Raw genomic sequence first — 13,948 nt, 5'->3', positions numbered from 1 at the left:
TTATTCTTCCATAGAAAAGAAGCAAGTTTTTTGCTGTTGTGTGTTTGGTTGTGTTTTGTTGTTCATGCTTGTTTTTTGTTTTGTTTTGTTTTGGGTTTTTTTGGTGTTTTTTTTTTTTGTTTTTTTTTTTTTTCTTTTTTTTTTTTTTCTTTTTTTGTTTTTTTTTTTTTTATCCACAAGTATCTTTCTGCTTTCTTTCTGTTTCATAGTGTTCTTCATCCATTTTTTTTCTTGGAAATTAATGTAGCACTGGATATGAAATAATTTTGTACACAAGGGTTACTATTCCCAGTCCTTTACAATGAACAGGGACAGATGCAGTGTTGCCAGGTGGAATATTTTCTAAGAATTGCATTCAGTTCAGATTCCCTACAACATCTCACATGAATGCAGTGTAGTTTAGAGAGCTGTTATCCATTAATTATATTCCACTTTATAAGCTTGTGTTTCCATAAGTTGTCAAAAGTGAGGCAAAATAAATTTTTAAAAAATGTTTTCAATCAATTTTACATCTGGAAATAAACAATAAGTTTTAGTAATTTGTAGCATTGACAGAATTAAAACTTGTGGGCAAAGTCTGTCCAGCTGCAATTCCAGAGGAGAACTGCTCCGTAAGGCAGCAGTGTGGGAGCAGGCACTCCTGCCACTTGCACTGGGTAGTTTAATTTTGGAACAGCCTCTTGGTTCTGGAAAGTCATCAAAGTGCACTAAAGCAGACTGATAGCTTTCAGTTTTAATCTCCTAAATGTTGTGATGCAGTGGCTGAACTCCAAGATTTTTAAAAACTAATGCAAATGAAGCGCTATTGGAATTCATGTAAATGAGGATTTTTAAAACACTATCTAAGGACAGAGTAGCTGTAATTTTATACAAGCTGAAGACAAGAAAGGAGTGACTGCAGCAGCTGAACATGGGGTGAACTTCACTGCTTCAAAGCTGACATAAAGAAAATTAAAAAATTTCTGAGGAAGATATAGTAAAATTGGAGAAGCTTAAGAGCAGAGCCAAAAGAATGCTTCAAGGTCTGGGACACCAGTGGTACCTGAGAAACTAAATCTATTCTGCTTATTGGAGAAAAGATTAAGTAGTGATTTGATCAAGGTGTATAATTATCTTGGCATTCAGAAGGGCTCCTTTAATAAAAAAAAGGGGTAACAAGAGAAAAGAGCTAGAAGTTAAAGCTAGGAAAAATTTGATGCAGGTTTTCAGTATGAATGTTAATTAATCATTAGAATGTCCTTGTATGTGGCAATTGTCCATTGCCATCAAAATAAAAGAAGCAGAACAGTTTTAGAGGGATGCAAATTTTGGTATTAGGATAATGCAAAATACTAGGAATTGAAGTAACTAATCAAAATAGCTTTACAATGTTAAAATCAATCAGGTTAGCAATTTTAAAATTTAAACCCAGACCTACTGGGACTCTATTTCTTCACCTCCATTCAGTTCAAATACCTCACTAGTGAGTCAATGCATATTCCCTGCCATCTTGGTATACTGCTTCTTTCCTCTGTTTGTTTGAATCCTAAACTTATTAAAAGAAGAAGATTTGGAGACTGCTGTGGATTTTAGTGGATCCTCAGGGATTTGGTGAAGGTCCCAGTTTCTTAAGATGTACATAGCTGTTCCTACTCTACCTGTTCTAGGCATAAAAATTAACTATGTGACCAGGCTGCAATAGAATGATTGTGACACATGCAGAGAGTACAGGTGATTGCTGTTGAAGAGAGTGGCTCGCTATTCCTGGTGTTACAGTTCCCTGGTTTGCTTCTATTACTCTGCTACCTTTGCCAAGCTGGCTTGTTTTGGGCATAAAGTTTTGGTCTTTGGGGTTTTTTTGTTGTTGTGGGTTTTTTTTTCTTTTTATTTATTTTTTTGTTTGTTTGTTTGTTTTGTCTTTTGGGTTTGTTTTGTTTTGTTTTTGTTTTCTTTTTTGTTTTTTTTGTTTGTTTGTTTGTTTGTTTCCATAAAGCTTAGTTTAGAAAGTTTATCAGTAGAATCTGCTCATAAGGGCATTAAGACCAGCAGAAGAGGCAGGAGTGTGCAGCAGAGTGGGAAAAGGGACACGCAAAGGGAGAGGTGAATGGCAGAGACCATCCTGCAGCACTGAGCCACAAATCAAATCAGAAATTGCCTGCCTGTGCCCCAGCTGCAGTCACATGCAGTGTGCACGCTGCCTGATGATAGATTATGTTTTCAGTGCTTATGAAACTCAAGCTACCCGTAGACTTTTTTTGCTACTGCTGCAGCTTTATGTAACTGTGGCCATTACTGTTTCTTTTGTCTTTGTTCTCTGGAATGTTTAAGAGAGTTGTGCACATGCTGTTTAACGAGATTTATTTGGCCTGCAAGCTGCAGATGGGCAGAAATCAAAGGAGGTGGAAGTGGACATTGACATGACCTCCAGCATGTTGTTTATGGAGAACATCCTTCTAGTGATGTATGACAAGTCTGAGGTCAATGATTAGTATCTATTAGCTCTTTGAAAAATGGAGAAAGCAATAGTTCCTGATGGTGCATGTTTTAGATCTGGTTAAAATGGAGAAGCCTGATGTGAGAAGAAAAAAATGCTTTGGTGTCTATGTATACAATTACCACACATCACCAGGGCACGTTAACACTCCAATACGTACACACAGGTTTTGTTAGTAGGAAGATCTGTGGTCTAGGTTCCTTCTCCTGGCTCCCCTCTGAAACAGATGGATTTGATTATTTATTATTATTCACATCTTCCTTCTTTTTCTTTTAAATTCTCTTCTTTTTGTTTTTGTTGGAAAGCTAAATCAAAAAGGAGCTTTACATTCTGTTTTAAACACAGGGAGGGATGCAGTAACTTGCTCTTCTGCAAAAAATAAGTGTAAGTTCTTGTGTGAGCCACCTTATGTCAGCTTTCCTTTAGTTCAGCTACATCATGAAAAAATGGATAGGCTTTCAAAGAATTTGGGGAAATTCCAATATAATACTAGCATGAAAAATCTCTGCAGATGTCTAAAGTAGCTTGTAAAATTATTTCTGACCAGATTTAAGCCACTAATATGAAGTGATACTGCAACAATCTTTTCAAGATTCAGCAGTCTTTACATAGACCTTTTCTTCATATAATTGCATATAGCATTATGAATTAAAAGAGGTTGGTTTCACGCCCCTAAGAAATTGTGAGCAAATCCATACACAGTTGAAATGGGGGTAGTCAGAACTGTAAAAAAATGTTTTTACAATTTCATTGGTAAGACAAAAAATATATTTTTATTTTTTAAAGAGTTGCTTATACTTCAGGGGAATAAAAGACTTAAAAATTAATTGTGAGCACATAGAAAAAATAATACCACAAAATATTCCTTTCCTGCTATTAGTCATACCAATGACAAGCACTTGTACTCAGTTAAGAATCCAAAATGACCATTGTCCCTAAAATGAGTTCAGAGACTCTTTATGCCATCAGTTTATCTCCAAAATTAAGTTTTCTCCAGCAGCAGCCCCTCCTCCCTGCCATACTGTACACATTTGAGGAGTTTAGTTCCCAGTGGCAGCTGCCCTTTGCCTTTCCAGCATCCAGGGGTAAAAACTCTCAGGTGAAGTGATGATTTGGGTAAGAGACTGCCTGGGTGAGCCTGCAATGCCTCTGTGTGTCTCCAACAGGCTGTGCTAGAGGACATGCTCTAGCAAAGTAATGCTCATAAATTATTTTGAAATTATTTGAATGCACTTTCAGGAACAGAGGAGGGGGAGCTCCATTGTCTGCAGAACTGAGGCTCGTGCAGAGCAAACTGCGTCTGTTTATGGCTGGGCTGAGACATAAAATGATCCAGGGGCTCCAAGCATGTAGTTGCCAATATTTCCTCATTTCTTTGGAGGCACAGCCTGATAAACAGAGAACCCAAAGTTTTATGTAACTTTCTGTGAATCATTTTGCTGATGCAGAAAGGATTTTAGTTTGTTCCCCAGTGACTCTGCTGCAGCAGAGCAGAGACTTTTCCTCTGGGGAGTCCCGTGCATGGGTGCCTCTGTGGGAAGGTGGTAGTGTCTGCATTTGTCTGCTGTCATTCAGGTGTTGGTATCTGTGTTGCCTGTTCAGAGCAATGAGATTCTCTAGGATTAGCCCCTAAATCTTAATGAAGACCTCCTGTCTTCAGAAATCCTCTTCCACAATGGTTTTCAGTGCTTTAGGCAGGCATACAACTTTCCCATTCATAACTTGGAGTCTTATCCTTTTTTTCTTTTTCCTTTTTTTTCCCACTCTTCTTTCACAGAAATTAAATGGCTTGGTTGGCTCCAACCACCACATTCTCTCTCTGCTTAATTTCTGCTACAAAGTTCTCCAGTTCTTTTATCTGCACAGCTGTTTTTAATGGGCTGTTCAGAGAAGGAACTGATAATGGGCACTTTGTGCTGTTTGGATTATCACTAGCTCTAAGGTTGGCAGCCAGCATTGGCAATATGCTCTTCTTTAGGCAGCATTTTTTTGTAGCTGGACAGCAACCCAATGACACCAGACAAAGCTGCAGCAGCAGCAGGCTGACGAGCAGCAGTGTGCTGTGTGCTCCCCCTGCTTCAGCCAACCCCCTGTGCTGGGACTGGCAGCTTGGGAACTGCCTGCCCTCCTTTCTTGCTCAACTTTTTTACTTATCCTTTATTGTTGTTCCCTTCAAGGGAAGCTAAGGGTGAAGTGTAGCTTGATGAAGATATAAAACACACACGCAGAAGTGTATGAAGTGTTTTTTATAAGGCTAGTTACTAGAGGTGCAGAGTAGGGGAGTGTCTGAAGACGCTTTTGAAAATGTCCCAGCCTTTCCCAAAATTGTGTATAAACTTTGTCATTTGTAAAAAATATTTGAGAAAACGGATAGTGTGTAAGCAGAGTCTCTGTGAAGGGGAAGGAGGGTTTAGATACACTCCCAGTTAAGGTGACAAACAGTTGAGAACAGCCTGTCTATTCTTTATGTCCTCTGTTGACCTCTAGAGAATTTGTATCTCTACAGTCCTCTAGAGGAGAATAGTGAGAATATATTTCTCCTGGTTGTTAATATATCCCTCAGCTTAAAACAAGGACACGTGGTGAAGAGTTTGGGCTTCTTATTTGAGCCCTGTGTGGATACTATCGTCATTTTAAAAACCACTGTCCTTTCAAGGTCAGGCCCGATGTAGAGTTTCTAGTCTGCTTTGTGGCAACATAAAGCAATTTATTCATCCCACTGAGTAGCTCAAAATACTAAATCCATTAATTTAGTTACATTTAAAAAAAGTTAGATACTAGTTTTGGAGCCGTTTCATGGGGTAAGCCACTATACAGTGTGTCTTCAGTTGCCAGGGATTTCTAAGAGCTGTTTCTTCTCTGTAGTGTGTACTCTAGTTCAGGTACCAAGGAATTTTACTCACAGCGTTAGGATTTTGTTGGTTTCTGAAAGTCCACTACATTTTATCTGAGATGACAACATTTTCTGAATTCTGTATGTGTTTCCATGTATCTAGATTGCTCCAGTGCTGAGTAATTTTATCTGATTTTTAATATTTAGGAATTAGATTGTGTAAGTACATACAAAAAGTCAACAAAGTCATTTTGTCAAAGCTCCAGCCATAAGAAAGATGATATGGTATTATTTCTTAGTACTAAATACAGAGTTGCAAAAGCTACTCTTTAGTTTCTAGGAAAAAAATATCCATCCTCTTGAAAAACAGAAAAAGAAAGTTACATTTTTTGAAAAAAGTTTAATCCCAGAAGGGAAAAAATATTCAAAGAACTGAAGTTGCTTCTGCAATAGTCATTGTCCTCTTCTTTCATTACCAAAGATTTTCAGAAATTCTTCAAAATTTTTCCCCTAACACTTCTTGAGAACTACCTAAAATACACCAAATAACCCTAAAATTACACAAAAGGTGGCAGGAAAGAGAAAAAGATAATAAACTTCTTCTGTAATAGAGCCATCTAGGACAGAGCCAGCCTCTGAGAGAACCTTCTTATCAGTCTACCTGCCACATTGTTTTAACTTAAATCCACCACAGTATGCTTATTTTTCCAGAAGATAAAGGTCTATGAATGTACTCTGACAGTTCTCAAAACCAGTATGAAATTCCCCTGAATCTCAACTTCTGACAAATTGTCTTCCTGGTTTGTTTGTATATGCATTAAAAAAAAAAAAAAAAAAAGAATATAACAATAATATTTAGTATTTTAATCATATAACCCATCTCTTGCATTTCTTTGCACCTATTAATTGCCAGGATACCTCTGTGAGTTAGGTAACAATGTGAGAGTGAATGGAATAATTCACAATGAATAATTTATTTGGAGTTAGTCTCTTGGCTTGCTCTCAGAATATCCATCAGAATCTTACCACTGTTGCTACTTTAAATATTTAAATGTTGGGCTTTTTTACATTCTAGCTACATTTAGAAATCACAAATAAGTCTGTTCCACTTCAAGTTATTTCAGCTACTTTTTCTGTGCTTGATGTGATAAAATATTAAAATTCTGGTAAGAGGCCAGGAGGTTGATCAGGGATGAGCACATCCCAGTCACAAATCACCTTTTCCTTTAGTTCAGCCTTCACCATTCATTTCTTTGCGAAGTGTCAGACCCCCAGGCCAAGGCACTCCAGGTCTTGGGACATTTTCTTGCACTGTGGAGATGGAGCAGTTTCCCCTCACTTGTTAAACTTGCTTTGCTCTAAAATGAAAGACATTAACTTGAAGTCAAGTAACATTTGTGAAGTCAGCATGTCTGGACAGTGTCTGTTCAAAGTCCAAACAGAATCTAGCAGGCAGGAAGAAGTTAATGTATTTAAAAACTTGTGTTTCATTGCTCTACATGACTGGAACAGGAGATTTCCAACCTTGAAGGGTAGGTATCAAATTCAACTGATAAAACCCCCAAAATCTTATTTTTGAAGTAGAAAGAATTGAGAAGAAGGAAGGAGGAATTTCATCACAACAAGCATAGCTTCAATATATTTAAGATTCTCATTGCTTTATTAGAAGAGGAAATATCAGGTTCCCAAATATTCCTTGAAATCAAGGAGCTGGTGGAAGCCAATTGAAATCTGTTGGGAGAATGTCTCCAAATGTTTCAGTAGACTCAGATCAGGCCTTCAATGTGTGAACAAGTAGTAGCTACAATGAAAACTTGAGCTGTACTTATTCTAGCAGGATCTAGTAAGAGAAAGTGATTATGATTACTGGGCTTCATAATAAGTTTAGAAATATTTTCCTGCTTTGGTTTTAAAAAATGAACAATGACAAAACTACAGGTGTTTATAACCCATACTTTATAGTCTGAAGGAAAGTTTTCCACACCAACTCCAATACAAAGCATCTGTTCATATTATTGACACTATATTGTATTGTCAGTTTCAGTAAACTGATGTTATTATGGACCTAATGTATGGAAAGTGTCATGAATGAGACTGCACAAGGGCACACACTATCCAAGACTTTAAAAAAAATGTTATTTAACTTTTAGGAACACTAAAAACACAAACTGTGTCACATAAAATTAGGAATCAGTTCATAAAATTGTAATAACTGACCTGCACAATGTAAATTTCCTGAAATGTGCACTCATGTTGGCAGCAAGTAACAGCTAATGAAGGGAGTTTACAGAGCTGATTAACAAGGCCCTATGCTTTTTATTAGACTCATTTTGTTAATCCCTAAAATTAAGGAATTCCAGGTGTATGGAGCCAAGTATGCAAATGATTTCCTTCCGTCTAGCTGCTGATTTCATAAAATGTCCTCCAAACAGTGAAATAAAACATAACATGCATAATGTGGAAAGCTTTAGTACATATAAGAGAACAGTCTGGCTTTACAGTGTTAAGCACAGTGTGCTGTAAACTCGCCACAGATACAAATTTGAACAAAGCTGTAAAATAGGTATAAATAAATAAATTAAAGGAATGACTGAAACAGAAGGAAAAAAAAAAAAAAACAAACAAAAAACAACCCATAAAGCCCCCTTGCCTTTAGTTTACTGGTTGTCAGCTGAAAACAATATACCTAAAATTGAGCTTATCAGACTAATGTAAGGCATACAGATCTCTGCTGGAGCAGAAACATGTAAAATGATAAAGGAAACCATCATAATCTGCTAAAGATGTAGCAATTAGTCTGGTGGTGCTGTGGTACTGCAGATGCTTCTTATGTACAGTTACACTTGGAAAGTGGCTTATTAGCCTATAAGGTATGCAAATACCTAACTCACTTTAATTTGGGGTACACAGGCCTGGCACCATTAAAGTCAATGATAAAATTTCCCTGACTAAAATAAATATATACCCTCAAGCTGCTCATTACTTTCACCTCCTTTCATCTTGTCACAGTTCAGCCAAGTACTTTAGCATGTGAGAAGTCCCAGTAACTCTTAAAATTAACCCTATCATTTGAAATTCAGCGGGCTGTAAAACACGTGCTACCTTTTGGGCAGACTGCTCTGCTTCTGTGTGACATTATGGAGACAATTCATTCTTGCATTAGATTTAAAAAGCTTATAATTTCAAGTCCAACATTATATGGTTGAGGTTGCTCTTTTCTCCGTGTAGCCATGGATAGGCACTGTCTGTATGAGGGTAGTTTTTATTTAGCTCATGGGACAAGTGGGGCTATAAAACATGCAGGAAAGGGAAGAAATTCCAGATTGGCAAGCTGTGGTTTACTTGGAGTCAGTAAAAAGCCATGAGGCCAAATCCTGGAAATGACTAAACAAGGAATGAGTTCAGTGGGAGGTAACAAACTGCTACCAAGCACAGATATATATAACAGATAAAGACTTGGGAGTCTGAGATGAGACTGGCAATGGCTTTGACGTGATGAGAAAGGTATTAATTCCACACATTAATCAGCTGTCAGTCTCTGGTTGCTGGAATCCATGATAATAGAAAGAAAACTCCCTATGGTGCTTTGGATTTAGTCCTGAGAGGAGATCCTTACCTGGTTATGTGGATGAAGTCAACAGAAATGTCCCAGTAACCTGAGCCTACTCTCAAGTGTGTAGGACAGAGTTTTTGGGTGGGTGTGATCTGTCAATCTCATCTGGCAGGAGGAGGAAAGGTGAACTGATGGCCAAAGCACCTGGCAGGGAACACAGTGTACTCCATTGTCACACTGTGACACGAAATAACTCACAGAAGCAGGCTAGATGTAAAAGGAAAGAAGAAGAACCCAAAAAAGCAAACTTTATTTTCTGACTCCACTATATATACAATAGCAAAAATAACAGTGGATTGGAGGGTGAAACTGCCACCTCTCCAACCACACTGGTCAAACCAACAGTCCATCAATTCTCTCCTCCCACAAAGAAGAATGCAAAACAATCATTATTTACATGAACATGTGTGAGAAAACTCAGTTGAAATATGTAAATGTCAGAAGGCATAGGAACTTTTAGAAGAGCTCTCAAAAAGAACAGGGCAACACTCCATGGGCTGAAGCTGCTGAAGGCATCTAGGGAATTGGCTGTTCAGTGTCACATCTACAGGTTAGATTGGCTGTGGATTTTCCACAGAGTAGCTGCAAAAAGGCTGCTATCTGATCTTTCAACTTCATTTTCCTGATTAGGTAACATAGAACTGTCCCATGTGTCCTGTCTATTTATATATTGCACAGGATTCCCATGGACAGTTCATTTAATGTAAAAAAAGTTCTTCATTCAAGCATTTTCTCTCAAAATCCCTCTTGATATCAGAACACCACTGTTTTATATACTGGTTTGGGGGAAATGAAACAAGAATTGTCCTTGTCTCTTGTGTAATGTGTGCGATTGTGGTTTCTGCATTACAGATTCAGTCCTCATACATTTCAAAATTAAATTTCTCTAGTGATACACTGGAAACAGAGGGAAAATATTTACAGTCCAACCAAGCTCACTCAGCTTTATAAAAGGTACTTAAGAGGGGGAAATAATTGCATTTACCTCTACTTCACCATAACCAAGGAAAAAGCAGCAATGTAAATTACAATATAGCCATGGGTGCTTTTAACACACTTGTACTATTCATGTGCTGTTACCTGAGACACTGATATTTGCATCCTCATGAGCCAGCAGTGTTTGCAGTATATTTACTTATGGCAATAAAAATAATAATTGATAAAGAAAAAATAATTGATATAGGTAAATATTAAGAGTCTGTTTTAGTTACTTGAATTCCCGTTTGATATATGTTTGTTGATAGAGCAGACAACCATGAACTGTGTGCTGAGGTTTAAAGTTATTCACTGGTTGCTGGAAATAAGTAAGAAATACCTAATCTCACAATCTTGGAGTTAACCACCCAGTTCACTTTGCTGACTGCTCAGATCTGAGTCCAACTTTGAGTCAAATAGAAAATATTGTTATAAATCTTATGCAGTTAAATGAAGTGCCATTTTTCCAAGTTGTACTTTATTAGCGCTTGTGTGCTGCTACTACAAATCATGTTAAAAAGGCTCTGGAGCAGAGTTTGGGTAGAAGTTGAAAGCGTGGCATGTGGTTATTATTACAAATTTTGTCAGGGCACAGTAGCTGTCAGGACGAGGACTGACAGTGGTGCTCACGCGGTGTTAGCACGCAGGGCAGCAGTTCACAGCCGCGCTCGCACAGAACATGCCAGTGCTTTTTTTCGGTCCCCCAGGAAAGATGTAGGAGGACGTGATGAAAGGCAGTTGTGAATGAGCATTCTTTGACAAAGGTCAAATGCAATTGTTTGCCATCTGCCCTTTGCCAAGTGGGTTGTATTTAATCTCAGCTATCATCTTTAGCAAGCTGTACCAGAGAACTGTATGACACACTGTGATAACGGTATCTTTAGATACACCTCTCTGACATGCAGGGATGTCCTTTCAAGTTGCAAATAAAACATTTTGAATAAAATCACAGGTAGGGAAAGGCTTCCATTAAATTAAATAAGTAAGTTTATTATTCAGCCTATCATAAATACAGAAGTAATAACAGATTTCAGCATTCACTGTAAATTCATTGCAAAACTGGTATAAAGAAAACCTTTTACAGCTGCAAGAAGTACGTCACTCATCCAACCCAGTGGTAACAAGAGTAAATACAGCTCAGAATCGTATTATCCAATGTGAAAAACAAAGAATTCTTTCATAAAGTCACCTAATTAGTCTAAGTAACGTACATGTTCAAAGTCTAGGCATTAGCCAGATATACATGTACTATTATACTCTAAGAATTTTGCAGAAGAATTATAGGATTTCTTTTTAAAGGACTTTCTTTTTAAAAGGGAACTAGACATACGACCACTGAAGTTTTGACTTTATTCTGAAAACACTGAAATAAAGTCTCAATCGTTTTATCATTTACATGCTTGATTGCTATTGATTTTTGTGAATTCAATTGATCTATTTATGGGAATATGCAGGAGACCAGAAGTGGGTAACTCAGTTAAAATATATTTATTATTGCATGAACAAATGCATTGAATTCTGGAGCTCAGACAGATACTGGAGTAAGAAGCTATTTGTGATCTACCTACAGCTGACTTAATAGTTTTCCTTTCAAGCTTTCAATATCAGCTAAAACCAGATCACCTAAAAAAGAAAATTTTATTTTATAACAATGTTTAAAGGGTAGAAATTCGGCATTCTTCTTGGCTCCCACCTTTGTGCATAGATTTCTGAATAGATTAAGCCACTGCATTCCTCCTGAGAAAAATACATCCCCAGGAGAACCTCACAGAGCAGTCTCAGCATTACTTTTCAGATCTCTTTAAGGCAGAATTTCATGCAAAGCCACAGTGACCTGCCTAGTTATGAATTCCATAGACTTTTTTATATCCTATAAAGACAGAGACAGTTACTGGCATTGGCCACCTCTCCCTGTGCCTCAGGAGATACAGTGCATAAATGCTGTTCCTAAGTTGTGTCTGACTCTTCTCCCTTCCTACAATCAGATTGAATCAATGAAGATGAGGAGGACTTGTTAACTCAAGCTGTTTATTTAATTGATGAATGTAGATTTAGCATCTTATTCTTGAAGACCTGGAAACAAACCCTTATGGAGCTTCTCTTCCAAACCTCCTCTGTACAGCCTGATGCTTTATTATTGTCAATTGACATTACATTTTTGTTGGCAAATTATTGTAGGACTTGGACTCCAAGGGAGTATTGTATCTTATAAGTTGTTAAAACTTGCTGTATTTCAAACTTTGAATAACACTGGAATCTGAGTTCATGGTAGCACACATCATGGATAAATAATTTAACAATGAACTGTTTCACATATGCAGAGAATGATAGTCAACATTCAGAATAAACTGCGAGAACCAGCAATAGTAATAACTAGTAATAGCCATTTCAGGAAACTTACACAAATATGTGAAAGAATAAAGCAAATCTGCTAGCTTTAAAAATGTTCCAGGCATGGACTAAGCACAGACTTTGGTCTCCTTTCATGTTATAATTTTCAGGGTTGGCTTTCTCAAAGAGACTTAAGCATGTATTCAATCAAACTCACTGCACTAAATCTGCTATATGGTTTATCTTGAGCTGTAACTTCAAAGTGCTTTTACTTACTAAGAAACTGATTGTTCTTCTGTAATTGAAAGAGGAAGAAACTATTTTCAGGTTATGAAGATAACAAAACTGTTTTACTATAGCATGACATACATGTTTTAATTTATATATGTTGGCTCAGGTTCTTCTGCTTACCTGGTCTAGTGTACATTTCTCATATGCTCATGACCTTTAGATGGTGATCCCTTTTAGAAGGAGGACAAACTTACATTCTTAATGAAGGAAAAGAATCCATAGATATGGTGGTGTGAATCAGAGGTTAAATTCAGTTTCTGTCTTTCATGTGATAAAAGGCGCTCATTCATAACTCTTGCAGTTCATGAGGATTCTGGAAATTATTTCAAAATGGGTGTTGAGAAGAAAGTCATGGTAAAATAATTTATTTCACTTGACTAAAATTTTATCTTATTGACCTTTTCCTGGGTTCCATTGTATTGCCTGAGTGGGTTGCAAATCGCATTTCAAGCCCTTTTAGAACACCTGACTCCCTGTGTGTTGTGAATCCAGAAATTTGAGCTGTTGCAGTGCAGCTTATTTCAGCATTGCATTGTCATTGGCAAGATACAACTGCAGACACAGCATGTAGGTGGTAGAGAACGTTGGGTGTCTAAAATGGAGCTCCTATTTTAAGAACAGGGAGCAGGTTGTTTTGTGTTAGGAGAGACCTTTGTGCCTTCAAAGCAGCTCTCGTTAGAATAGGTTTGATTGACTGTGAGCCTCTGTCATTACTTTTTCTGTAGTTCTCCTACAGGCAAAGATCAATTGATGTCACACCTACCTGTTTAAAAGCCATGAGAAAATCTCTGCTGATTGCTGCCAGAATTACAGCCTGCCACAAACTGCCTCGTATTCAAGAATGTAATGGTTAGTCAGAACCACAGCGTTAATTCTAGCACAAGCTGAACTTGAGCTTCTCAAAACATTTTGTACAGTAACTAAGAAAGAAACTTGAAAAGTATGGGTTTTACAAAAATAGTCTGATCAGTCTAGAACTACTTATGTCTGCTCTGCAGGACGAAAAAAGTGTTTATGAATAATCACAGTGCAGTAATTTTAAAATACTACTGTATTTCCCTCTTTTTATTAAGGAGAAAATCTTTGTCAGATATTGTTTTGGTAGGTGTCAGCTGCTTCATAATGCTAAACTGTAGCATTTTGTGTCAGAGGACAAAAACTCCCAGAGTGTATATGAATTGCCAATGATATTTAGGTGACCTAAAGTTTAACAGCTTTAGCACTAGCTCTGTAAATGAAGTAAAAACAAAACAAAAAATACCTTAGACCATGCATTAGCTGCCAAACCAGCAGAACCATGGTTATTTCAGCCAGTTTTTAAAGTTGTTAAAGTTATTTGTCTATTGAGCATTAATTCTCAGGCAATTGAACCGCACAAGCCACTCATTCTACACAGAAAGAAAATTAAGTTGGTGCAAGTTGCAATGTAAAT

This window comes from Vidua macroura, chromosome 11, assembly GCF_024509145.1.
Source record: "Vidua macroura isolate BioBank_ID:100142 chromosome 11, ASM2450914v1, whole genome shotgun sequence".
Lineage (NCBI taxonomy): Eukaryota > Metazoa > Chordata > Aves > Passeriformes > Viduidae > Vidua > Vidua macroura.
The sequence above is the reverse complement of the archived record's forward strand: the minus strand, read 5'-3'. Positions refer to the sequence as shown.